The 27,612-nt window shown below is 42.4% G+C and overlaps 1 pseudogene; it reads left to right on the top strand.

Annotated features, from left to right (window-relative positions):
• Window positions 1–27,612, top strand: LOC115775493 (protein mono-ADP-ribosyltransferase PARP4-like; annotated as a pseudogene).

The raw sequence follows: 27,612 nt of genomic DNA, 5'->3' as shown, positions 1-27,612 counted from the left end.
CGCCCGCTTTGCCTGCCACAGGTCTCAGGGCGTTAGTATCAGATCGCTAGTTTTCCGTCTTTCTCCAGAGCGGAGGGTGATTTGTACCGTCTGACGGCCGCAGGAGCATCTTCTGGAGGCTGAAAGTAAAGTAGTATTCGTTAGTATTCGTCCTCTATCTGTCATAGAGGCCTCTTCACTTTGCTGTTGTTTTGATTCATTTTATTCGTTTTATATATATATATTTATAAAAAAAGTCAATTCACAAACAAACAGTCCCACGTGACTAACTGTTAAGTAGCTTTTTTCTTAAAGTGCCGTCACTTTTGAGCCTGGTTTGCTTCCGCGTTTGTGACTGTAACAGGAGTCTCTGGACCTGCGCAGTTTGGCGCAGCGCAGCTGTGTTGTGTGTCACTACGTGGTCTCTGTGCTTACAGGCATGGCTGCGGCTGTGTTTGACAACTGCTCAGTGCTTTTCGACCTGAAAGGTCTGCCGTTCAAGGAGAAGAAGAAACTGAAGTCCGCAGTGACAGATAATGGAGGCAGCCTGTCGTTTGTGGTCAACAAACAGGTCAGAGAACAGCACAGTGAACACACCACTTCCGAGGGGCGGAGCTCGGCTGTCAACACAGATGCGGGGGGGGGGGGGGGGGGGCGTAAAATAATAATGACATTTTCATATGAAACTATACTAAAGGTTTTGGACGGGAATGGCTGTTGTCTTATAGTTATCCATGCGTTATATGAAGTCAGAGTCCATCTATTGCATATCAAGCTGCAACTGATCATAACTTTCATTATGTGCTGATTGTGCTCTAAATTACGTGATTTCTTGGTCTGTAGAAATTCCGAAGAAGTCTTAGAGTTTGAAACAATATCTGCTTTGTCCCATGAATTATCCAAATGACTGAAAATTAAAATTTGCATCTTTGAAAAGCTAAAAACTTTGACATGTTCACATAAACATTTATTAAAGAGTTAACAAGTAGTTTCTAACCAACTAAGAGTTAGCTCTACTAACACAGAGCCTGGACTCTGAACTAATTCTCCATACATCATAATCAAAAACTAGATTTACAAGTAGAACCAGTAAATACTCAAGACAAGCTTGTTGAGAAGCTGCATTAGGCTGTTGTGAAATGTAGAGCTGGGCACTAGAGGAACAAATCAGAGCCGGGCCGGGGGCGGGGCAAATGACCGGGCCCTTTATACCCAAATAATAAAGCTCATCATAACATCATTTTATAACATACACATGCCCAGAACAGCGGGAATGTGTATGTTATGAAGTGCCACTCATGTTAGCTTAGTCCGTAAAAATGCTCCACCTCAGGCCTTTAAGGCCGTTTCACACCGGATGCGTTGAGTAAAAACAACATGAAATTCGAATCTTTCGGATGTGAACCTGTCGTGTAACCTACATACACACCGGACGCGCTGCCTTTTTGCGACTAAATTGCCCTCATAAAACGCACTGGGAAAGAAAGGAAGCCGACATCAAACAATGATGTAATGAGGTTGTGATTTTTCTAAACAAGAGAAGGAAGAAAAAGAGATTCTGGGTTCATCGAACACATCAGAAACAGCAGCAGGGAGAGTTTCATGGTTTGATCCAGGAGTTGAAGCTGCATCACGGATGCTTTCGCGCACATTTCATATCATCAGTGGGCAGTTGTTGTTGGCAGAGTTGGGATCACATGTGAGGAGGCAGAGAATAATTTCAGAGAGCCGACTGACTCAGAGCAGCGTGTAGCTGTGTGTCTGAGGTAAAATAGTCCGAGTTTACTGTTCCCACATCACTGTATATTCAGTACATTGGTGTGCGTTTTGAGCTATGAACTCACATGTTGCTAAATGCAGCGCTCTGATTTATTCGCAAAAACGCAGCGCGTCCGGTGTGTTTATAGGTTACACGACAAGTTCACATCCGAAAGATTCGAAATTTCATGTCGTTTTTACGCAATGAATCCGGTGTGAAAGAGTGAAAATAAAGCCAATCATGCAGTACAACATCTTATTCAATATTTTACACCTACTACATCACTAAAGTCAGTCGGTCTTTTAAAGTTTTGAGCAACCATGACTCAGTCCTGACTGTGGCAACCTTTAAAACCCCCGTGTAAAACATGAATGATGGGTGATGTATAGTGGGTTGTATACTGTGCACATTGAGCCATGCATATTGCGATATAATCAAGACAGGGCCCTCCTTCTCCACCTCGCCTCGGACGTGACAGAGGCCTGGCTACCTGAAATCTTATTCTCCTCTCTCCCATCCGGGCCCCCGCTAGCCCCGGGGGCCCAGCCCCTCCAGAAGCTCCGCCCCTGGAGCTGGGTGTCATCTGCATAGCAAAGAACCTAAGACACAGGCAGTGACACAGACCGCTGTGGTAAACCGTTTGAGTCCCTGCAGCTCAGCCTGCTCGAGACAACAGCTGAAACAGCAAACATTGGAGAAGAAGGAGAGTAGCACAGGATACTCTTCTTGCTCTTTGCACTTTGGATTGAAGCCCGCCTGCTTGGTAGCTACTTTCTCACATTTTACCACCTAGTGTAGCTAGATTTAAAACACAAACAAACCCCAGTTAATATGGCTTCATTATTCCATCGTGCAGTATTTGGCTGACCAAAGCTGTACCAGCTAGGAACAGTTAAATAGAGCAGGAGCTCAGTAGAGACACTCTGCCATGCTTGAATACATATTCTCAGGTGAGAAACATTTTACAGATTACAGCAGATTGGTCTTTACAGTCAGAAGGTTGGTGGATTGATTCCCCGGCTACTCCAGTCTGCATGTTGAAGTATTCTTGCTGCCCCCAATTCATCCACTGCAGTGAGAGTGGGTGTTAGCCAAAGTGCATGTATGAATGTGTGTGTGATTGGCACCTTGAGTGCCCGGTTAGAGTAGAAAAGCTCTGTACATGTACCACACCATCTACTGTTTTACATTTTTGAGTTTTTCAGAATTAGATTCAATAATATTTATATGGTGCCAACAACAGTAGCCTCGAGGCATAGAGAAGTTAACACGGTCGACGCCCCCATCACCACCCAAACCACCAAATGATTTTCTGCTGTTTGTCTTTTCTGTGCTGCACTTCTTCCTGCTTCAGATTCCTATTTATTTATTTAGTTATTGGTGGTAAAAGAAGCAACAAACCAGCAGGAAAAACTGTGGTACAAAAAACGTACTGTTAGCAAACTGTAAAAAAGTCTATTCTATTCTAATAGAATTATATTGGGGTATGGAGGTTTTCCTAACCCTATCCCTTGGTGGCTGGGCCCCTGGGGTGGGTGAGGGTGGATGTTGTGGGGGAGGCCTGGCAAATCCATCAATCAGTTGAATGCTGGATGCAGGAGAAACAATGTGGTTTTCGTCCTGGTTGTGGAGCACTGCACCAGCTTCTTATACAGTCACCAATATTTGAGTCTGCCCAACCAGTCTACATGTGTTTTGTGGGCACAGCCTGCAGTGCAAAATTCCTTTTAGGCTCTGTCTTCTTCCAGCCATGAAACCGATGCTCATTGAACACTTTCAAATTCAGTGACCAAAAACAAATACATACAAAAAAACAAACTTTTTTTTCTGATTTCTTCCTACATTTCCCACAGTGCTCTCTGATAGTGACCACTGATGTGTCCAACCTAAGCTCCAACAGGCTGCGTAGCATTCAGAAATACCAGACGCCTGTGGTCGGCGTGGATTATGTGTACAGCTGTTTGGATTGTGGAGTTCTCCTGCAGGTGGATGAATACAGGCTGGACACTTCCTCTGCCTCATCACCTCCTCCTCTCTCTTCATTCAAGGTGGCTCCACTTGCTTCACTCGCACCTCAGTGTACAGGTCTGTATAGATACTGTCTGCAAAACGCACCGCTAAGTAGATGTTTTGAATTCTGGCTTTGAAATAAAACTGTTTAATACTGAATTTTGAATAGTTTAGAGAATACACAAAGATGCTCCATGTTGGTGTTTACAAACATTTGAGGGGAGGGTCTGACTGACAAACCAAGAGACGGTGCACACTCGTATGTGACTCACACAGTAAAGCACGCCCTGCTGCATTGCTCTTTTTTACCCTAATTATTGACATTATTTACTAAAGAAGCTTAATGTTTTTTCCACTGTGAGGTGAAACAAGTGATTGTGTCCACCTGTCATTTTCCAAGCTGACAAGCTGGATGTGGTAATTCCACCCGTTTGCAGCACAGTGACTTCTGTTTCCTCCCAGTCACTGGCTGCTTTTATCCAGCGTGTTCGTGCTAATGTCGTCCTCCCACACACTGATTTAAATACATTCAGATTAAAAATGCCCCTGAGACTCAGCCAGCAGGTTTAACTACATTTTGAGTGTGTGCAGTTGTGTACTGCATTACACATTCAGTTTTTAAGCTGATGCAGCACTGTTGTGCTTTAGAAAAACTGTTTGTTACCTTGTGTAAGAGCCTGGTGTGTGAAAAGGTTTACTACACCCTTTCTAATGCATGCATTGCAGAACATGGTGTTGAGTTAATTATTAAAATGTGTATGTGTGTCTGTTCCATATTGTGCAATGTAGCTCCAAAAGGCCGGACCCAACCTGTGGAGCTGGTCGGTGTGACTCAGAGGGCGGGGGCCCCAGAGAGGAGTGGGAGTGTACTGGAAAGGTTCAGGTGAGAGCAGTTAGAGTACAGTAGGTTCATAAACACACACATCAGCAACAACATTAAAACCACAGCGCGAACAGATCAGGCAGCAGCCCACTGTACTTATAGGTTTGTCCTCTTCCTCATTTAGCAGATTGGACTCAGAGCTGAAGAGACTGATATTGAGCTCTTTGTTGTGTTCCCTGTTGAATTTATTATACTTGTTTGTAACTGCTCTGATAAATGTGTCCAGTGCTGGGAGAGTTTTTCTCCATTTCTAACTGATCGTCTCAATTTTCTAGTTAAATTTGACAGAATCTATAGAGAGACTGATTCTGATCTTCCATCATACCCCACAAACTTTCAAGTGGCCAAGTATGCAATCTTTGAAAAGGTAAAGCAGCATTTCTTTTAGCTTGCAACTATATTCCTATGGCATTAGCTGTAAGTATTATTAGAAGATATGTCACTACAGGTAAGCAGCAGCACTTGGTGTGTGCTGGAGCTGCAGAGTTTCAGAGGGGAGGAAGGACGGCAGTATCGTGTGGTCAGGTACTGGAAGGATGATATCCTCTCTGAGGTAAGCAAAAAGGCACGTCTGCAGAGAGTGTACATGCATGTGTGAGACTGCATGTAGTCTCATTACATTCTGGTTCAGTTTTTCCTGTGCTGCATGCTCCCTGTCTTAATATGAAACCAGGGGAATGTTTCCCGAGCTGAGCTGGATCTCTGTGGAGAACTGTGGTTTTTTCAATCAATGCCTGAATACCTGGTGTGTAGTTCTTCTTCAGGTAGCTGATGAAACATAAATCAGTGAGAGAAGCTGAGAAATACAAATACATGATGTTTGCCATGTCAAAATAAAATAACTGTACAGTCACATACAAAAACCAAGCATACCAAACAAGGCAGGGTGAACCGTTTTAAAGCGAAATATAAAGTCACAAACAGCCAATTAAAGATGGACGTATCTGTGTGACATCACCTGAAGCCTCGAGCTTTTCCGCTGTCACTGTCTTGGTTGCAATGCAAACTGATGCTTATACTACAGGCGGGAAAAAAAAGCTCATACATATTTTTATTGGTGAAAATATGCACTTTTATTTATTTAGTTACATACCTGTGTTTCACAGACGGAGGCCGTGCGGGACAAGCTGGTGTTTTTGTCCACCTCAGAGGAGGCTCTGGAGGTGTACCGGGCCCTCACAGACACCCTGGAGGCTTCAGGGCTGCAGAAGCGGAGCAGGTTTCCTCCTTCTGCCCGTGAGATCGGCTCTGCCCCCCTCCAGCAGGTCTGCCGTCTGAGACGTTGTGTATTACAGCTGCTGCACATCTGTGCTGCTCATCAGTTGAATGATACATTCTCTATTTGATTGGCAGCTGCTCTTGGAGGAGAAGCTGAACACAGGAAGCTTATCAGAGGATGTGGGAGTATTTGTGGAGCTGCTGTGGACTGAAGCCCTTGGCTGTCTTGGCAACATCCTCAGAGTTTCAGTTGACCAGCTCAGCCTCAATGATGTGAGATTTTCTCTGTGGATTGTAAAATGTAGGCCTGCTGCCACTGCTGACTGACTACTGAAGGAAACAGCAGCTTTCCCATCATGCCCTTTGTTTCTCATTAGAAAAATGCTTGTACTGTGTGTGTGTGTGTGTGTGTGTGTAGGTGAGCAGGGCAGAAGGCCTGTTGCTTCAGGCTCAGAAAAAGCTGAGAGGGGGAACTGTTAATGAGGTCGTAAGTCTACTACATGAGTTTTACACTCTACTGCCACACAGAGAAATCAGCAGTTTCCCCAATGCCAAGCTCATCTCTGAGAAGCTGGACCTCTGTCAGGTAACAAAACAGACCATACACTAAAGCCTCTGGACACTGAGTGATTTTATCTGTTGTCTAAAATGATCCTGATGTCTGATGTGCTGAGGAGAAACATCCTGCAGAAATGTGGTTTTGGTAGTGTAAGTGAGGCACACACAGGTAAGTGAGGCTGTGAGGCAGGACTACAAAGCTAAGAAAACAACCAGAATACAACAGGAAACAATGCTGGAAACACCAGCTGCTTTCACCGCGTGGCCTCACGTCCCATTTCTGCCAAAAGCTCCATTAAAACACACAAACCTAAAGGATGGAGGTGAAAGCACCTTCACATTGCCTCTCCCAGCAGGCTTGCAGCCTATTTACCCAGTACAATAAACTTTAGTGTTGTGCATAAGTCTTGAGCCATACATAGTTTTTTGTGTTTTGTTTAGGAGAAGCCAAATTCTCCTCTGTGCCCTCTAATTTTGGTCTCCAGGCTTCATGAAGGGCTTTCAAAGCTGTTCTTTGGACACCGGCTGCTTTTTAAATCATTTCCAGTCCAGTCCTTGTACCTGAAGATGTTCCTTAAGCTGTTTAACAATAAACTATAGACCCTTTTACTGTTTGTAAACAATGATGACGTAGGTAGCGATGCACGCGCATTTTGGAAACGGAAGTACGGCGGAGTTCAATATCGTTTCAATCTATGATAAGGGATTATCAACGAAAGATCGTGAAAACTACCTGCAAAAATTAATTTTGACCACCAACAACCGACTCCGATCCCTGTGGTACATTAGCAAGTGGCCGAGTATCTGTGGGCGGATATATACGTGTATTTGATGGAGAAACCCAGCATATACACCCGAGAGAAGTTGCAGCGCATATAAGTCACTGGATGCTTACAGTTATGATGTTTGCAGCGTGTACGAACATCAAATATCAGGACACAGACTCTGAGTTTAGTGTTGAAGGCAGAAGTTCTTCAAGTCAAAGACGAGGAAACAGGAGCGCTGTGTATGAGGCTCAGGTCATTGTACCTGCATGGCAGCCTGAGTACTTCATCAAACTGCTTTTCTAACTTAAGAGTTTTCCGACTACAGATATTATTGATCTGCAATGACAAAAATATATACGGTTCCAGTCACACTGTGAGACACGCTCAGTCATTCATATGTGAGTCTGCTCAGACTTCTGACTGGCACTGCATTTTGTAATCTATAATTTTTAAATATTAATTTAAAAATCAGGACTCTGAGTCCAGCGATGCCTCACCTGTAAACAGCCACACTACAGTTTAAAAGCCAAATAGCCTACCAGCTAATGCTGTTCACGTTAGATACCTGACATCCCGGTGTAACCAACGCAAGATAAATAACTTTACCGGATATAAAATGGGCGCTTCAAACGTGAGCATTTCTGATCCTCTCCTCAGTCCAATTTTTATCAGTACATTTGATGCAAATACAACCACAGACACCTCCGTTTTCTCTCAAACAGCCGTGATCCTGTGGGATTCAGTTCAACTTCTTTTGGTAGAGGAGAAATTCTGACCGCCAAACATGCAACAGCAGACATTTTGATGCTGATATCGCTCTTAAATCATGTTTAAAGGCAGCGCAGTCTCCTCGTTCTTATTGATTTGAGTGGAGCAGCAGTTCACTTCCATTGCCAAGATGCACGCGCATTTGATGACGTAGGCTGTAAAAGGGTCTGTAAATCATTCAAAACAGGCACCTAACAGCAGGTTATTCCAGCAGTGATTCCAGATGTAGCTCACTGAGTGTTCATCACAGCTGCTTGGAGCAGAGCCCCACAGCTTATTTCTGGCTCTCAGTAACGCAGTATTTTAATGTAACAGTACAGAGCAGACGTAGCTTATATCTGTCACACGTATTAAAGTAAAGAATTACACACTCACACAGTCAAGCACATTTCTTTGCTGAAATCAAGAGCACAATATTCCACACAGTCCCAACAATGTTAACCACAGTTCAAACATATCTGTCTACTGCCTCGACAGAACCACAAATACTCATATTATCTCTGACAGTGAGCTCATTGTTATGCACTGTTTCGTACCAGCCCAAAACAGAATGCACTCGCACACAGCACTGCATGCTCAGGGAGCAAATGCATTTCATTCTCTGACAGGAGCCAGTCACGTATATAATATAAAAAATTAACATTTTACAGAAAGGACTGGCATTATGATTCCAAGACACTTACAGAGGCCCTGAGCAAATAGCAGGCAGGAAACACATGAGCTTCCATTATAGCTGCTCCCCCCGGTGGAAACACAAGACATTACAACTGGCTTTCCTACATGCTGCGTAGGGGCGTTACCACTTGTGGCTGCATGGACTACGTCACTGACGGGAGATCTCGTTACCGTCACGAACGATGGCAGGCCGTTTGAACATAAAACCCGTTTCTCTGACTCTCCATAATTACATTTCAGATATCTAAACGGCATTTTGGTCAAAGTATGCATCAACAGCTGAGATCCATAACATCCAATAATAAATTGTATATGCCTTTTATGGTGTGAACACACAGGTTCATGCTCAGACTTTCGCACGCTTTGAAATCAATGTGCGTGTGGAGCAGTGACACTAATCATCATCATCATCATCATCTAACGAGCAAACGCAAGAGGATCTTTCTGACTGCTGGGCAGATTGTTTTTTTATGCTAAAGTTTAATGTGTGTGAGCATTTGCAGAGACACCCTTTTTTATATTTTTTAACCACTGGGTGTTTTTGTTGAATAAAACTGCACTGTGTGTGGGAACGGCAGGTGAAGAGCGCAGGAGGGACAGGTGAGATATCTTACACAGAGCTAAATAAGCTGGCGTAAAATAAAGAGCCAACAAATGGTATGACTTATATTATAGCTGTTAGCTTATATTCAGCCACCTGTGGGAACTAATTGCAGTTGGCCACATTAGTCTGCATGCAAATGTTTAAACTCTGCTGGAGAATGGAGCCCAACTCCAGTGCACATGTCCATCAACCCAACCTGTCTCCTCATTTTATGATCAGTCTAACATGAACACACTGATCTGGTTTCATCTAGTTAATCCGAGATGTTCTGAATGTAAGCGAGATGACTCTGGGGAGCCCCACGCCTTCCACCCTGGGGAAGTATCGAGCTCTGAGATGCAGTATTGAGAGAGTTCCCCCCAGCAGCTGTGAGTTTCAGGCTGTGACCGATCTGCTGCAGGACAGGTACTTTAATCTCTGTTTTCAAAACAGTCCATTGATCATAAAAGGCTTGCATAACAGGGATGTGATATTCAGCTTAACTGTGAGATACAGATTTTGCAAGAAGTTGGCAGTCACTGAGGTAAATGAGCCAGAGTGTTCAAACAGAACTGAATTCAGTTTTCTAGCAAATGTCTTCAGTATGCTGTTGTTTTGTCCGTTGTTGCAACTGCACAAAGACCTTTTTCTCACGTGTCCTTGGTGTAATCTGTGTGCTGCAGAAAGGTGCAGATCCAGCAGATCGTGCGCGTCAGCCGAGGGGTGGAACTTCAGACCTTTAAGAGTGAGCTGGGGAACGTGAAGACTTTCCTCCATTCCTCCAGTCCCAACAACTTTGTAGGAATCCTGTCTCGGTGAGAACGTGTGAAATGATCCTGTCGTTTAGAGTTTAGTGTCATTTCTATCATACTGTAAGTGAAACAGACTTATTTCAGCTTAACAGGGACACGGCACTCAAGATGGTAAATGGACTATTCAATTCAATTCAATTCAATTTTATTTACATAGCGCCAAATCACAACAAACGTCGCCTCAAGGCGCTTTGTATTGTGGGTAAAGACCCTACAATAATACAGAGAAAACCCAACAGTCAAAACGACCCCCTATGAGCAGCACTTGGTGACAGTGGAAAGGAAAAACTCCCTTTAACAGGAAGAAACCTCCATCAGGCTCAGGGAGGGGGGGTCATCTGCCGCGACCGGTTGGGCTGAGGGGAGAGAAAGACATGCTGTGGAAAGAGCCAGAGATTAATATCAATTAATGATTAAATGCAGAGTGGAGTATAAACAAAGTAAATAAGGTGAATGAGAAACAGTGCATTATGTGAACCCCCCAGCAGCCTAGGCCTATAGCAGCATAACTAAGGGATGGTTCAGGGTCACCTGATCCAGCCCTAACTATAAGCTTATCATAAAGGAAAGTTTTAAGCCTAATCTTAAAAATAGAGAGGGTGTCTGTCCCGAATCCAAGCTGGAGCTGGTTCCACAGAAGAGGGGCCTGAAAGCTGAAGGCTCTGCCTCCCATTCTAAGTATCCTAGGAACCACAAGTAAGCCAGCAGTCTGAGAGTGAAGTGCTCTGTTGGGGTGATATGGTACTATGAGGTCTTTGAGATAAGATGGTGCCTGATTATTCAAGACCTTGTATGTGAGGAGAAGATTTTAAATTCTATTCTAGATTTAACAGGGAGCCAATGAAGAGAAGCCAATATGGGAGAAATCTGCTCTCTCTTTCTAGTCCCTGTCAGTACTCTAGCTGCAGCATTTTGGATCAGCTGAAGGCTTTTCAGGGAGCTTTTAGGACAGCCTGATAATAATGAATTACAATAATCCAGCCTAGAAGTAATAAATGCATGAATTAGCTTTTCAGCATCACTCTGAGAAAGGATGTTTCTAATTTTAGAAATATTGCGCAAATGCAAAAAAGTGGTCCTGCATATTCTTATACAGTACTTTTCTACTCTGTCTGAGCACTCAAAGCGCTTATACAACACATTTACATTTACTCCATCCACACAAGCACTTCCATGATTAACTAAGCTAAGTGGTTTTTATTATCTAACATTCACACTCCAATGGTTGCGTCGGAGAGCAACTTGGGGTTAAGTATCTTGCCCAAGGATACATTGGCATGCAGCCTAGGCTAGCCAGGAATCGAACCGCTGACCTTCCGCTCTACCTCCTGAGCTACAGCCACCCCAAAGACAAACATGTAGTCCAGCCACAGACTTAATCCATCTGACCGAGTCATGTTAACACATACATCCACACAAACATATAAAACCTTAGCAACTAGATTACAGTAAAGACTGAAGCAGCATCAGCCTGAGGCAACGTTCATCACACATAATGATTTCTCTAAGGTTACAGGTTACGCCGCCTTCTGCACATCTACACACTGACACACACAGATCCCACCTACCACAAAGGGATAAGAAAGAAACAATCAAATCAGATATTTGAACGGTGTTGAGATTTAGTTAGGAAGGTGCAGGTGAAACATTTCCCAGAGTTATTATAGGTTAATATTATTTCATGTTTGTATTTGATTCAGTTTAGTTTCACTTAGTTTCCTGACTGGATTTTGTTCATTATTATATTATAGAAGGTAAGAGACTGTTTTCCTGTGTGTATTTATTTTTTTTTTTTAGTTTCTAAGTGCACAGTATTGTGTTTTTTAGGTTGTTTTTTTTATTATATGCTCTGCATTTTCATCTCCATGCAGCTGATAAACTAAAAGGATGTCTTTAATGAGTACTGCTGTGAGCTCCTCATATTCAGATCTGCTGCCGCGCGCAAGAACAATAAAGTTAGACTGCTCACAAAAAAGTTACGGATACAGTAAAGCATGTTTATAATATCAACATGTTAATATTTGTAATGTTAACCTGGAGTATACATTGTGTGACTGTAAACTCTTGTTGTCTTTTCTTCGACGTCCTCCCAGCGTCTCACTTTTAAGCAAATTTAGAGGAAAAGGTGATGTTTGGTTTTTGGACCCATTTGTGTCGCATTTAGTATCCATCCATCCATTCGCTTCCGCTTATCCTGTTCAGGGTCGCGGGGGGCTGGAGCCTATCCCAGCTGTCATAGGGCGAGAGGCAGGGTACACCCTGAACAGGTCGCCAGCCTGTCACAGGGCCAACACAGAAAGACGAACAACCTTACACATTTAGTATGTGTTCTATATTTATCACATTATTTTGAAACATATAGTTTACAGTTTTATTCTTCATATTGCTCCTTTTTTCATAATTTTTCACTCTAAATGTTTTTTAAAGAGCGTCCTGTCGAGTGTAAATGTGACTTTTAAAGTTCACTTCCTTCATAAACATAAACGTTATCAAGTCTGCACTTGGATATGAATTCTGTCTTTAATGCTTTATGTGTGCAGTGAAAAAGGTAGGCAGGTCACATGACTTCTCTTTCTGAGTCAGTATTCTGTCTTCCTCTTCAGTGGGCTGCTGTTGCCCCGCGTTGGAGTCGAGCATCATGGGATAGAAAGAACAGATATGGGCAAACTGGGCAGTGGAATCTACTTCAGTGATGCCCTGAGGTTAGTCTCTGAATCTGGTTTATTTGGTTTTCTCATGCATACAGTACTGTGTGAAAGTCTTGAGCCACCCCTCATTTATATTTTCCTGGGAAAATGGAAGTAGATGCAGCGTTTTATTGAAACGTGCAAACAATCAGATGGACTGGTTTGTATACGTCGCTTTTCTGCTCTGAGCACTCAAAGCACTTCATACAACGTGCCTCATTCACATATATACACATACAACAGTAACATACTAACTGTTGTATTGGAGAGCAACTTGAGTTCAGTATCTGGACCAAGGATGGCAAGACTTCCGATTAGTAGGTGACTTCCCCCACCTCCTGAGCTCCAGCCACCCGCAACAACACGGTGTATAAGGCAAGAAAATGAAGTTGTTGCCATTTACGTTCCAGATGGTACTGCATTGTGGATAAAAATCTGACCATTACCACTGGCTGAACTGCAGGTAGCTGCAGGTGTTCCTCTCTCCTGGCCTCCTCCATACATATCAATCACAATTTGAAACAAAGGTTTAAAATTTGTAACTCCATAAGATTTGTAGCCACTGATTTTCAGTCTGAGCAGCACGGTGGTGTGGTGGTTAGCACTGTTTCCTCACAGCGAGAAGGTCCGGGCTGCTACAGGCTGGTGACCTGTCCAGGATGTACCCCGCCTCTTGCTCTATGGCACCTCTTGAAACTGGACTCTCTGGGGAGAAGAGGACTACGGACAAACTACTGGACATCCTGGATGATGCTGTTCAGTGACTGACTGATCCTCCCCAAGTGGAGGACTAACAGACTGGAACACTGCTTTGTCCCTCATCAGAGTGTACAACTCCTCTTTGGGGGGAGGAAGGGTAACAGGAGGACAGAGGAGGGGTGGAGCAGCAGCCGGAGCCTGACCACAACACAACATAACACAAAGAAATACCAGAAAATGTTCAATAACAAAATCCAGTCTGCTAATCTGCTAGACATTTTATTTGTGCATTTGAAAGGACTCCTTGGAATATAAAGAAGTGAGGGGTGACTCAAAGCTTTTGCACAGCACTGTAAGTTGTCCCAAATGAAAGCTGAACTCAGTAACTTGTGTTCATTTGATTTTTAATGTTTGGGAAACGAGACGGCATCACCTCTCCATGCTTTCTGTCCGCAGCACCAGTCTGAAATACTCCAAACCCAGTGTGACAGACGGCTCTCGGTTGTTGTTGGTGTGGGATGTTGCACTGGGACGTTGTGTGAAGGTCCACAAGACAGATATCACGCTGACCCAGGCCCCTGAGGGACACCACAGCGTGCACGGGGTCCGCCTCACCCCAAACACTCACTCTGAGTTTGAGGTCAGTGTGTGTGAGAGTCAGTGAACACTGAAAGATAAACAAAGGGTAGAATAAAAAAAAGATTGCCCATAAGGTAAATTCTGCTCCTGTGTAGTGAATTTATTATTATTCTGTCAGAATGAGGGGGGGGGCGGGGGGGTTGTATGTGGTGCTCAGCATTAACACATGTAAATATTCATCTACTCCTGTGTGTCCTCCAGGATGATGAGTATGTGGTGTACAGTCCTGATCAGGTACAACTGAAGTATGTGGTTCAGTTCAGCATTGAGGGAGAGCAGCTGAAAGACTTCACTCCTGCCATGAGCACCTTAGCTGAGCTCTGTCTGCCCTCTTCTGGTGAAGGTGAGAACTGGACACCTGGAATATTCCACTGATCTCATATTAAACAATCTCATTGTTACATTCTGTATGTTTTGAGCAATGCAGGGATTCAAATAGAAAACTGGCAGCTTTGAGTTCACTCAGCTTACTTGTTTTACTTCAGTGTGCACAAGGAGACTTTAGCTATTGGCCACATGCAGCCCAGATTGATCTCAAGTGGTCTGGACCAGTTCACATGTAGAGTTTCTGTAACTGAACAACAGCTTTTTAATCTCTTTATGACATTATGACCTGTAAAGATCTAGAAATACTCAGTAAAGTGTGTATTTGTACCTCTGCTGTGCTGCCTCCGGGCCTCAGACTGCATGTTTGACTGTTTTTATTGGTCAGGATGGGACTGATGATGTTTAAGCACTTCAAGTTTCAGCTGAATGTTTAGGAGACTGCTGGCCTTGAAAAAGCCAGAGGAAATCCTTCTCCAGCTGGTCTGCTGTGTGTCACCTAAAGTGCAGTCTGAGTATTTGCCTGTTGATTTTACATGATTTTTCCCTGTGTGTGCAGAACTCACTTTAGACGATAGTACTTTTGAAGATATTAAAAACCCTCTGGAAGAGGTGACAGCCGGACTGTTGGACAGCACCGGTCAGCAGCTCCCCCTGCAGGCTGTTCATGTGAAGTGCAAACTGATGGATCTGTTGTCTCAGGTAGAAAACCAAAAACAGGACAGAGGCTCCTTAGTATTTTTTCATTGTCAGCTTCCTGTCATGTGATTTGAGTTTGAGTTGTTGGTCTCTTTTTAGGTCATCATATTCCAGAAATACACCAATCTGAGCTCAGTGCCCATTGAGGCAAAGTATGTTTTCCCCCTGGATGATTCCGCTGCAGTGTGTGGATTTGAAGCTTTCATCAATGGGAAACATGTGGTGGGACAGGTACTGTAGGTTAATAATTTATCCCTCATCTTACCTACAGGTCACATGAGAGGTTTTTTCTGATTTTCTGTGAAGTACAACATGAAAAAACTAATCTTGTAGAAAAAGAACGACAATACATTTTGGGTTTGCATGTTTAACTCAAAAACAAGAACCTCTTGTGAGATCAAAAGTATTGGTCAGTATTGATGAAAGTCTTCTTGTTTGTGTTATAGTCAGCACTCTGTTGATAATGTCTGGTGCTATAGATGGCAGTGCTCTGATTGGCTGTGATAACATATCATTTCTAAGTATTGACTGTGGGGGGAAAAATGTACCTAACTACTGGGTGTGAGTGATACCAACATGGAAGTGCATGACCTTTGGTTTCTAAAGCTAAGACAGCAAAAACAGTGACTATATCCATCTTGTAGATACAGTCTATGGTGCTGTGCAGTTTAACACAGCGTGTGGAAAATAATGATGTTTGTTTCTCAGGTGAAGGAGAAAGAACAAGCTCGCAGGGAGTACAAGCAGGCTATTGAGAAAGGACACGGAGCTTATCTCATGGACCAGGACGCACCTGTATGTGTGTTCTCGGCTCCTAATCACGCACACACACATCTTCATCATGCTGTTCCAACATTAATGTGTTTAGTGTCTTGTAGTGTTTTGTAGGCCTTGTAGTCCCGTCACCGGTTCTGACGTCATCTTTTTCCTCACTGTAGGATGTGTTCACCATCAGTGTGGGTAACCTGCCCCCTGGTGCGACTGTCCTCATCAAAGTGACCATTGTCTCTGAGCTGATCGTCAGGGACGGCCAGATCCTCTTCTCCCTGCCTGGCAGTGTGGCTCCATGGCAGGAGAGTGCAGCCCTTAACCAGACCACACAGGTAACAGGAGCGTTTTCACCTTATTTGATGAGTGTGGACTTTGCAGTGCTGGTAGTTGAGAAATATGGCTTTTAAAATTAAATTTAATCCCTGCGGTGAAAAATGAAACACAATAAAATTTCTTGAGATAATGGTCCATGTCCAGAAAAGAATTACTTCCTAGCAGTGTTTGAAGTGTTAATTTGGCTTCATCAAGCCAGCTCTCTTGTATTTCAGTAGTGAAACCCAAATGGCTTTTAAGGCTCTTTGTTTTCTGTCACTCATCAGGTCACCGTGGAGAAGGTTTGTGTGCGTGATGAGGCGGCGAGTGCCAGGTGAGCTGTATTAACCGTTTTAGTTTAATGAGCTTAATGTTTCAGTGTTTCGTTTCAGTGGAGTTCTGTGGTGAGGCCGTGGATCTGTTAGCCAGTCTGCTCGTCTCCAGCTCCATATTTTTAATAAACAACTCCGATAGAGTAGCTTTGCATTATTTACAGCTCAAAATAATCTTTATTTATCTTATTCTTGTGCAGGCCCTCACTTCATCCTCTGGGTTTACTAGGTCAACTTTGTATACATAACTAGATGTATCTCATTAATCAACAATTTAATTAATAATTTCATTATTTTTAATTTAATACAGAAAATGGTCAGAAATGTGTTGTTGTGGTCACAATTTGACACTTGATGGCTAAAAAAGTTACCATCACATTCATGCCCACGATGAGTGTTTGTAAAATTGTGATGTCTGTGTTCCTCTTGAGTACTCAGGCTTTACTCATTCTTTCTCTCTCAGAGAGTTCACCTTGGACCTGTCAGCTGAGATGCCCTATGAGATCTCCAGCCTGCAATGCATCACTCACAATGTCAAGATGAAGGTCATTTGGGTGTTTTTTCCATTTTAGTGTGATTATTGTTAGACAGGAGATGAGTAGGTGCTGTGTTTCTGAGTCCAGAACTTGATACAGTTTTTTTTCTCATCTGCACTGTATAAAAAGTATGAGGAAGCTCTGACTATAAATGCAGCATGATTGAATGCCTTTTTAATTATTTTTTTACTTGTGGTTAACTTGAGCTTAACAATAAAACTTAGTGGTATATATTTCTACCTTCAGAGGTTTTGTTGAGTAAACAAAAAATTAGAGCTAAAGTAACAAAACTCTGCCTGTACAATTTTCAGCTGCTGGCTTATTTCCTGAGGGGTCACCACAGTGAAGGCGTCCCATGGCTGGTTTGACACGTGCAGTCAGAACGAGCTGCTTTTGGAAATACTTCGTTTCACTCAGTGGCAGCTAATTTAGGAAGAGTTCACTGATTTCTTTGAGTGAGGCTGACAGCAGGTCACCTCTCTTTTTCCAGCAATAATACTTATCAGATCTTAACTTATAGTATAAAATTATTACTGCATTACCCTTTATTGTTATAGATAAAATTTTAGACGGATTCGCCTATGTTGGAAGTCATTGTTGGATTTACAGTAACCTCACGGTCATGAGATTCTTAACAGACTCATTTGAGCAAAATGTCAAAATTCATGGTTCACTCTTCTAATTAAAGGGAAAATAGATATTTTTTCATGTCACTAAAATGTGCCTGGGTTTTGTGTTTGTGTTGGGTGGACTCTACCACAAATTTAAAGTTGTGTTATGTTGATTTGTGTAGAAGCAGCTGAGTCCAGCACTGTTCAAAAAGGATTAGTTACTGGCAAGCCGTCATTTTTTCCTCTTTTCTGTGTGATTATGTAGAAAACTGACTGTAAGGCAGTGGTGAGCGTGCTGCCAGGACAGGTCATGGGTCCAGAGGGATTCCAGCTATCCATCGTGCTGTCTGAGGTCCACCTGCCAAGGATGTGGGTGGAAAAACACCCTGACAAGGACAGCCAGGTCTCTCTATTTATCTTCTTCTCTTCCTCTCTCTATAAAAATTCTTTTTGAGCGTTCTCATGTTCTTTCCTTTAGGCCTGCATGTTGGTTTTCTATCCAGACTTTGAGGTCAGCTCCAGTTCAGATGCCGATGAAGTCATCCTGTTGTTGGACACGTCTGAGTCCATGATGGGAGAGTCTCTCTGCTTGGCCCGCAGAATTGCGCTGCAAATTATCAGCAGCCTGGATCACAGCCTGAGACTCAATGTCATTTTGTTTGGAACAGGTCAGTTTTATGCATTTAGAGAATAGCTTGAGCCGGAAGCTGTTACGACGCTAAAGTGTTAGCTCAGATTATAATTCAATTCATCCATCCATCCATCCATTCGCTTCCGCTTATCCTGGTCAGGGTTGCGGGGGGGCTGGAGCCTATCCCAGCTGTCATAGGGCGAAAGGCAGGGTACACCCTAATTCAGTTCAATTCAGTTTTATTTATATAGCACCAAATCACAACAGTCGCCTCAAGTCGCTTCATATTATAAGGTAAAGACCCTACATATTACAGAGAAAGCCCAACAGTCCAAACGACCCCCTATGAGCAGCACTTGGTGACAGTGGGAAGAAAACTCCCTTTAACAGGAAGAAACCTCCAGCAGAACCAGGCTCAGGGAGGGGGGGTCATCTGCCGGGGGGGGGGACAGAGATTAATAATAACTAATGATTAATGCAGATGACGATATAAATAAATACTAATAAGTGTGAGATTGTGGAATAAGCTGAGTGACAGGAACTGGAGCAGCACATCTCTCTGGTGTGTCACTGCGTATTACTTTATTACATTTAGCAGAGGCCTTTATTCAAAGCGACTTACAATGATGACACAATAACACAAAAAGCCAAAACAAAAAATAAAACATTAAAAGAGTTGAACAATAAAAACCAATGGCACATTAAAATGTATGTCTATACACAATCAAAGTAATTGTCTTAGTTAGTGCAGGTATTCTCCAAAAAGCTCAGTTTTTAGGAGTTCTTAAAACAATCGAGGGACTCAGCTGCTCTGGTGGAGGTAGGCAGCTTATTCACCATCTGGGAACTATGGAGCACAACAGTCTGGATTGCTTTGGGTAGATTTTGGGTAAAGCAAGGCGACATTCAGTGGAGGAGCGCAAAGGCCGAGATGGAACATAGCTGTCTTCTGTCATTACCTTATAGGCTTTATATTTGATGCGAGCAGCAACCGGAAGCCATGAAGCTCAATGAGCAGTGGGGTGACGTGCCCGTTTTGGAAGATTAAAGACCAGAACGTGCTGCTGCGCTCTGGATCATTTGTAATGGTTTAATAGCACAGGCGGGAAGGCCCGTTAGCACTGCGTCACATATAATCAAGGCGCGAGATGACCACAGCCTGCACCAGGAGCTGAGCAGCATGTGGCGTTAGAAACGGTCTAATTTGTCTGATGCAGGAAACACCAGTAGTTCAGTCTTAGAAAGATTAAGTTGAAGATGGTGTGACTTCATCCATGAGGATGTATCTGAGAGACAATGAGATATCCGTTATTTCACATTAGCTGATCATTTACACATGTCATATTTGGATTATTCCCACCAGTGCAAGACTTGTATAAACGAGCACTCCTTTGATACAAATGTGTCAAATCAATCTCGTATGACCTGTAAAGGTGTTATGAGATATCATCAGTATGATCAGATATCGCTGCTGTAAGCGTGATAGATTTCCTAACTGTTAATGTGTTTGCCTTTTCAGATCACACGGAAGCTTTCTAACAGTGCAGCCACTGTTGAAGTTTATGAAGAAGCCGGATTTATCAAAGTGAGTATGAATCTTCTGCCTCCTGGGAGCCATTGTCCAAAAGAATTGTGAATAATTTCTGCCCCCGTGCTGGTCACTTATTGCTAATGCTTCTTTAACACCTCAACAATGAGCAACACCAGCTAACAATAGCATGGGGTCCATTAATAACTAACATGAGCAAACACAGACTACACAACACCAAAAGCTGATGGAGCTTCAGAGAGTATCTCCTTAGTGACATTTGCTTGTTTTAGCAGGTAAGGCTAACACTAGCTAATATTATCCAGAAGAAGCCTTTTTTCTAATGAAGCTTGTCTGGCAGAGATGTGGCTGTAAGGGGGAAACTATTCTCATCATCAGCTGGGAATTTAATTCATGGGAGGGATTGTTTGGGTTTCCTGACTCAGTGCTATCTTCTAATCTTCTTTGGCTGTTGTTGCTCTGAGGTTTGCTGCTCTTTGTGGACTTACACAACTCAGTTAGTCAAGAATAAGCTGATATCACAGGAGCGATCATTGCTGATTTCTAATCCGTACACAGTGAGTGAATCCAGTCAGAATTCATCTCTGCTACCCTTGATGTGACCTAACACTGACCGTGAACACCGCAGCTGCTGTGCACCAGTCCCAGCATTGTGTATTACTGTAAATTCCACCACAGTACTGCAAACTGACCTGTTCAGCCGGCACTGAATTGCCTCATATTTTCATGCTATCTTTGACTGTAAAGTTAGTGGTCATTTCAGTTTTACCACTTACCTGTGCTTGCAGCTATGAGAACTACATTTTATAAAACGTAGCTCTAGAAAAATATTGCTATTTCTCACTTTACAGCATGAACAGGAAACAATGTAAAAAATTTGGATTGTATAACTGTTATGTAACAGTTATAATACCAGTAATAATACCAGCCTTTGAAATGACATTTACCACTGTGCTGTTTTTTGTATTTGTCTTTTTTCATAGTACAGACAGTGCATATCTTCTGTAAAAGATTCAATTGTATTGTATTAATGAACAGGTATTATAGGTTTTATAGGTTAGGGTTTAATTTTGATGTAAGTGGCATGGTGATGGTGCATTTGAAGCCATTCTGCCACCAGTTTGTCAACAGAGAGTTTCAGAATGCCCAGATTCTTCTTCTCCCTGTTAGCACTCCTTTGCAGTAGGAGGCAGCACTGAGCTGTGGCGGCCCCTGGGGGCCCTCAGCCTGCTGCCTCCATCTCGTGGCATCAGGAACCTGCTGCTGCTGTCGGATGGTCATATCCAGAACGCTGAGCTCCCTTGAAGCTGCTAAGGGACAATACTCAGCACAGCCGCCTCTTCACTTGTGGCCTCAGGTCTGAAAAGGTTTTTTTTTTTTTTTTTTGGGGGGGGGGGGGGGGGGGGGGGGGGCAGAAGTTCACATCCACTCATGGGCATGAATGTCATAGTAAACCGCGCAAACCTCCGCCAAGGCCATAGAGTCACTGACGCTGTAATACGTGTATCTAAATACTGTGAAATAATCTTTCATCTTTCCCAGACAACAATAACCCCCTATCCGCAATAGTGAAGAATCCTTAAAAAAATTCCTGGATCCAGATCGTGATCCGGATCACCGCCAAATGTAATCACTTCTTCCTCTTGTCATTTTCCACCACTCCACAAAATTTCATCAAAATCCGTTCATAACTTTTGGAGTAATCCTGCTGACAAACAAGCAGACAAACAAACCAACGCGACCAAAAACATAACCTCCTTGGCGGAGGTAATAATAATTATAAAAGAAATAAAATAACTTATTTTGGATTTTCTCTAATCCACACAGGCTCAAATACATACATACACCTCCACTAATGTTTGGTTACATGTCCACCAGATGCTTTTGGTAGCCATCAATAAACTTCTGGTATATTTCTGGCTGGATGTTTAAAGGTGTATGAAGTTATTTGTCTTTATGATTTTAGCCCAACAGCCAACCGACACATGCTGAGAGCCCTGGCTCAAGCAGGGGGCGGAGCCTATGAATTCTTTGACACAAAAACCAAACACAACTGGGCCAAGAAGGTAGGAGCTCAAATTTATCACAGATCAGCAGCTGTCAGTTATTGTTGACTCATTATGAAAAATTGTAAATATGTAAATGATAAAATTAATCCAAAATTGAGAAAGCGATTGGAGATCCGGTGTGAATTTGTCTTGTTTACAGGTGGCATGTCAGGTGAAGCGTATGGCATCTCCTGGCTGCAGTTCAGTGTCTGTCAAGTGGCAGCAGTTCAACCCTACAGCTCCATCTGCTCTGCAGGCCCCCAAACAGCTGCACGCCCTCTTCAATGACTGTCACACTCTGGTTTATGGCTTTGTGATGCACTGCACTCAGGTAAGCTGTTCATGTCTGTAGCTGCAAACTGAATGCAGCCCTGCAGTTTCCTTGTGTTCCTTTTACATATGGAAAGCAACACTTTGCTTCCTAAAAATGATCATTTAACAAGTGAATCTGTGAAAAATGTCTCCACATGATCTGATAGTGTTCCACAGGGTTTCTTGTATGGACTGACATTTATTCTTTCTGGCCACTCAAATCACGCCGCACTTCGAAGTCATGTTCACCTTTTTCTCACATTCATATACACTTTATTCTGTGCACTTTATCTACCCTGGATCCACACTCATGGACAATTTCAAATCAAACTAGTTAACCTATCAAGGATGTCTTTGAGGCAATGAGGAAACCATCATAGGCACACGTGTGGCTGTGACTGTGGAGGGAAGTCTGTGACAGTCTCTTAGGTCACATTAGGGTTCAAAAAGTACTTTGATATGTGTTGCTGCAGTTTAAGGACTATATGATAATAGAAAAATAATGAAAACCAAATACAACTGTGTAAAATGGAAGCCCCAGCAAAACAAACAAATACTAAAGAAAAGAAGAAGGCATCAGATTGAGGCTGTCGGGCTCAGAGTGCTCCCCTAAAACTAATAAACCAAGACCAAAAATCATACCTGCTCATAACTCAATACTCAGCTAATAATTAATAAACAAAAATGCAAAAAGCAACTGAAGCCAGTGTTGACGGAGAAGAGATTCTGTCGCTCCTCATTTTGTAGCTTTGTATGCGTGTAGGTGAGCCTCTGGCACCAATCAGGACGAGAGATGCAGCAGAGAGAGCCTTTAACTTATTTTCAATACCATGTTTCCACCTACCACAGTTCTATAGTAATGCTTTGCTTTAAACTTAAGGCTCAGTCACATTCTAACAGGTCAACAGTAACTGCAGGTTGTTTGTGTTGAAGGTTCATATGAGTCCAACAAAATCAGTGTGATCTGATAGAAGGGTACAACTGAAGGTAATCTGACCTCCTGTGCATGATCAGTGCCGCTGATCTGCTTCAGTTTGATTGCTGACTTAGAAACTGCAGAGGCAAAAATATTTTAACTTCTTTTAACACCTCCCAACTCCTTTGTAATGTGATCTCTGGCTTTTGACCCCACCAAATAGTAACAGTATAACACCACGATGCAAAGAAGCAAATTCTCCTTGCTAACTCCAGTTTTAATGCAGGCTACTCTCCTTGGAAACCTGGGTGGTCAGGAGCTCAAAACAATGGTGTCAACCAGTGAGCTGCAGAAGACCAGGGGCACAGTAAGAGCACAAACACTGACACTCAGCAGTACCTGCTGTACATGTTTACATCTCACTTGTTGGGCCTGCAGTCCTGATGCTGGATGATTGTCATGTGACCATGAGGACAGTGAGGTGATGACTATGTCATGTATTCAGTTTCTGCACAAGCTCACCGCGAGGGCCATCATCAGGGATTATGAAGATGGAAACCTGGATACCAGTGAAGCTGAACATGAGGTATTTTGTCTGCAAGTGAGACTAAAGTCAGACAAACACTGAGACATCTATTCTAAGCTTTACATCTTAGCTCTTATTTTTGTTTAAATATTTTATTGTGCTTTGAATGTATGTTTTCAGTTAAGTTCCATTTAATTTCCAGAGAAATGGGTTTTTTTTGTTTTGTTTTTAGTGGTTTCAGTGTTACTCTTTTGCAGTTATTATTATAAAGTTGGGATATTTGTCTGGGGCAAAATTTAAAAGGTTCAGAATCTGTGTTGCAGTATAAAAGTTTAGATCTACTCATCATGGGCATGAAGAATTAATTCAAAGTCCCAGATTCCCATCACATTCATGCTCATAATGAGTGTATGTAAACCTTTAACCACAGCTGTCCATGAGCAGTCATAGATATTGTAGGGGCAATAAACAGATGTGCTAATACCTCCTGTTGTTGAACGTGTTCATTAATCTGGTTAAATGGCAGATTAAAATTATATTTTTTTCTATGTACACTGCTCAGAAAAATTAAAGGGACACTTTGAAAAGCATTGCTTACACAGCCCGGTGCAGTGGCAGCCGTTAGCATAGCTTGGCTGCCTGCTTAAGTAAAGTATGTGTGTGTGATATTTGCTTCACTCTTGCAGGGTAGAAAAGCAGAGTTGAAGTCCTTCATCATTGAGCTGAGCAAAGAATTTTCCATCCTGTGTCAGTTTACCAGCTTTGTGGCCATTGAGGAAAGGGTTTGTGCAATCAGCTTTTTCTACAGTCTTATTTGTCTTCAGATCTTATCCCGTTAAGCCGCTTACTTTACAGTCTAGATTTGAGGGTGGGTTTTTTGAGCTTTTAATTCAATATTTTTTAGGACTCAGAACAAGCAGGAGACGGTTTTACAGACGTCCCAAAGTTGATTGCAGAGGAGGATGTGGACTTCCTTCCCTACATTGACTGGATTTCTCTCGAGGATGAGGAAGAGGAAGAGGATGAGAAAGCGGAGTTGATGTGTTGTTTTGAGGTAGGAATTGATACAAACTGTTATTCATACACAGTAAGTCGTGTAACACACAAACTCGAGCTGCATAGAAATTAGTTACGTTTCCTTGGGCCAGGGCACAACACATCCATAGTAAACAAATGTTGATCATCATGTTATTGATTTGACTGACACATTTCTGCTGCATGCTTCACAACCAATGACCACGTTTTTCTTTTCTTCTTCTTTTTTTACTAATGGCTGCGTTTATCTCCTTGGTATAGGCTGAACCTCAATACATGCTCTGTGAAAAACCCACACATTATGACGATGTCATAAACAAGGTTAGTCCCTTTACACTCAGATTAATACTGCACATTCACTACTTTCAAAGCAAAACAAATGACAGCAAATTAACAAATGTATATATTTCTAAATTAACATGCAGCCATTGTCCTTAGGACAGTGCAGTACACAATTCTCATTTTTTTGTGTTGAGTTAATGTTCATGTATGAATTTCCTTGTAAAACCTGTCAGGTAACATCACTAATATCATTCTTGTTGAAGTCAGATTAAAATTGGATGTTAGTGGTTTGTGGAGGAATTCAGTTTTTTCTTCATTTCTCTCCTTTCAAAATTAAAGGACAGCTTCTTCAGTATGGACTTCAGTATGGAAGCATATGAAGATGTTCCCCATGCTGCTCCATCCCCTCCCCCTCCCCCTCCCCCTCCCCTTAATCTGGTGCATGCTTCAGAAGATGTTCCACGATCTTTTTCTTTTGGATTTTCTCCACATCGACCACCCTTTAGAGTTCAACAGATGGTCTCACCTCCTGGTTGCTTATTTGCACATTCATTATCATTGCCAGATAGTCAGCCACAGAACTTCATGGATATTAAATATTCAGCAAAACATGTCCCTACATTGGCACAGAGTGACGCGTCCTCTTTGCCTGAGGTTCCCACACTGTTTGGCAGCAGTGTCCCCAGACACGTTTCCATGGCCCAAAAGGCTCCTATTGTTTCTCGGTCTTATGGAACAACGGGTGTATTTGGCTTTTCATCCAGTAACATGTTTACACCTGACATGGATGCAAAGGTTGGCTCTCCACTTGAAGGAAGTCCTCATTTAATGGTTGATGAGCACAGAGGCAGTGATGTAGCCACATTGTTGTCTGGGCAATCATTTTATGAACCGAAAAAGAAAGTAGTCTTAAAAAGTCTTCGGAAAGTACTCCCACCGAAACCTCATATCCCCATCCCATCAGTCAGTCAGCTAGAGGAAACAAGCAGGTCTATCGTGGTAGAAGGTGTCCAAGCCACAATAAACTCAGCAATTTTTAGGATGCCCTCTCCACCTATGAAATTGTCGAGCTTTGAACCAGAAGATGTTTATTATGATCGTAATGAAAACGAGGCTGACTACAGAGAGGCCAGTTCTACTTCTCGAGTTCCACTTTCTGAGATGACACGAAAGATACATCGGAGAGCCATAAGGCAACATCGCCGTTCATGTCAGTCCATTACTGTGTAAGTCCCTAAAATTTAAAAAATTCTAAGAATTCTACTTGATGCAACAACTATGACAAGTATTTGGCTGACAAATGAAAATGACTTTGTTAAGCATACAGCACAAAGAATCTCCTGAAGCAGTGAAGATCCAGTGGACAAAGATCTTCCAGATGCAACGTTCAGTAAGATTTTAAATCATAGCACACAGTAACAACAAACCTGTTTATCACTAGGAGGCAGCAACAGCTTCTGTTCTCAAGTTAAAACATCTCTTTTTGCTTGTGTAAAATGAAGCTTCATTTTTGCTTAATTATTTACCAGAATTACTTCTGATCTGTACAAATATGCATTTATTGAGCTTAAAAAATAAATATATATATGTATTTTTAGGGGAATTCCTTGGACTTTAAATATACAGTAGAATTTGCCTAAGTCAAAGTCACACAAGTCAGATTTTCGCTCTAATCTGATGGCTTCTGCGGGTCCTAAATCAAATCATACAAGTCAGATTTTCGCCTAGCTCGGGTGAAAAATCTGGTCCCATTGTAATACATTTACAATTAAATGTGATCACATAAGTTGGATGAGTTTAGCCCTCCTCAGCTGCCGCCACGCCCACTTCCGTGCATCGGCTCCTTCATGCACAACTGCACACAGTAACAATGCCTGGAGATTGCTTTATACACACACACGACATAAGCGGTTCGCTACACTGGGCCAATAAGTTCATTTCACCAGAGACAATCATGGCAAGCGCAGGAGGCAAGCATAAGCTACAAACTCACAATTATAACCAAAAATACAAGATTATAATATTTGTGGAAGCAAATCCAGAGACGAACCAGTTGCTCTGAAATTCAATATCAGACCCCAAACTGTCTATTTTGAAGAATCTGATTTTATCTGACTTACACATAAGACGGATTTTTTTCAAGTTGGATCAAATTCCATGGGCCATTTGAATCCTACTGAGGCGATTTTTACTGTGATTCAAAGAGAAAGATAAATAAATAAAAAATAATTACTAGTTGTTGGGGCCACAGTGTTTTAATGTGCTGTATCTACACTTTTATATAGTACATGTTGTTTCTCCATTTTAAAGCTACATTTGAGAGTCTTAACTTATGACTATATTAAAAAATATTTTGCCACAAAAGGAATCATGGCTAAGGCTAACGTGCCGGAGGCACAGATTTGGCCTCTGTTTGCCTGCAGCACTGATAATGTAAAAAGGATGGACCAGTGATTTTGTCTTTTTTTTCTTCTGGATTAAAATTAAAAAAAAAGGTTTGCCTTTGATCCAGTGCTGTTTGTCTCTTTGTTGCAGGTGGGGTACTGGGAGTTAACCACAGAACTGGGGACACTAATTAATGTCAATGTGGACATTTTTGCCAACGTGTTCCTGAAGAACAAAGGCATCCATTCTCTAGGTGAGAACCTGTTACAGAGCTTTGAAGGGGATTCTTTTTTGGGGATTGATTGA

Source organism: Archocentrus centrarchus, unplaced genomic scaffold (assembly GCF_007364275.1).
Source record: "Archocentrus centrarchus isolate MPI-CPG fArcCen1 unplaced genomic scaffold, fArcCen1 scaffold_160_ctg1, whole genome shotgun sequence".
Lineage (NCBI taxonomy): Eukaryota > Metazoa > Chordata > Actinopteri > Cichliformes > Cichlidae > Archocentrus > Archocentrus centrarchus.
This window is presented reverse-complemented; position numbering and strand designations above follow the sequence as displayed.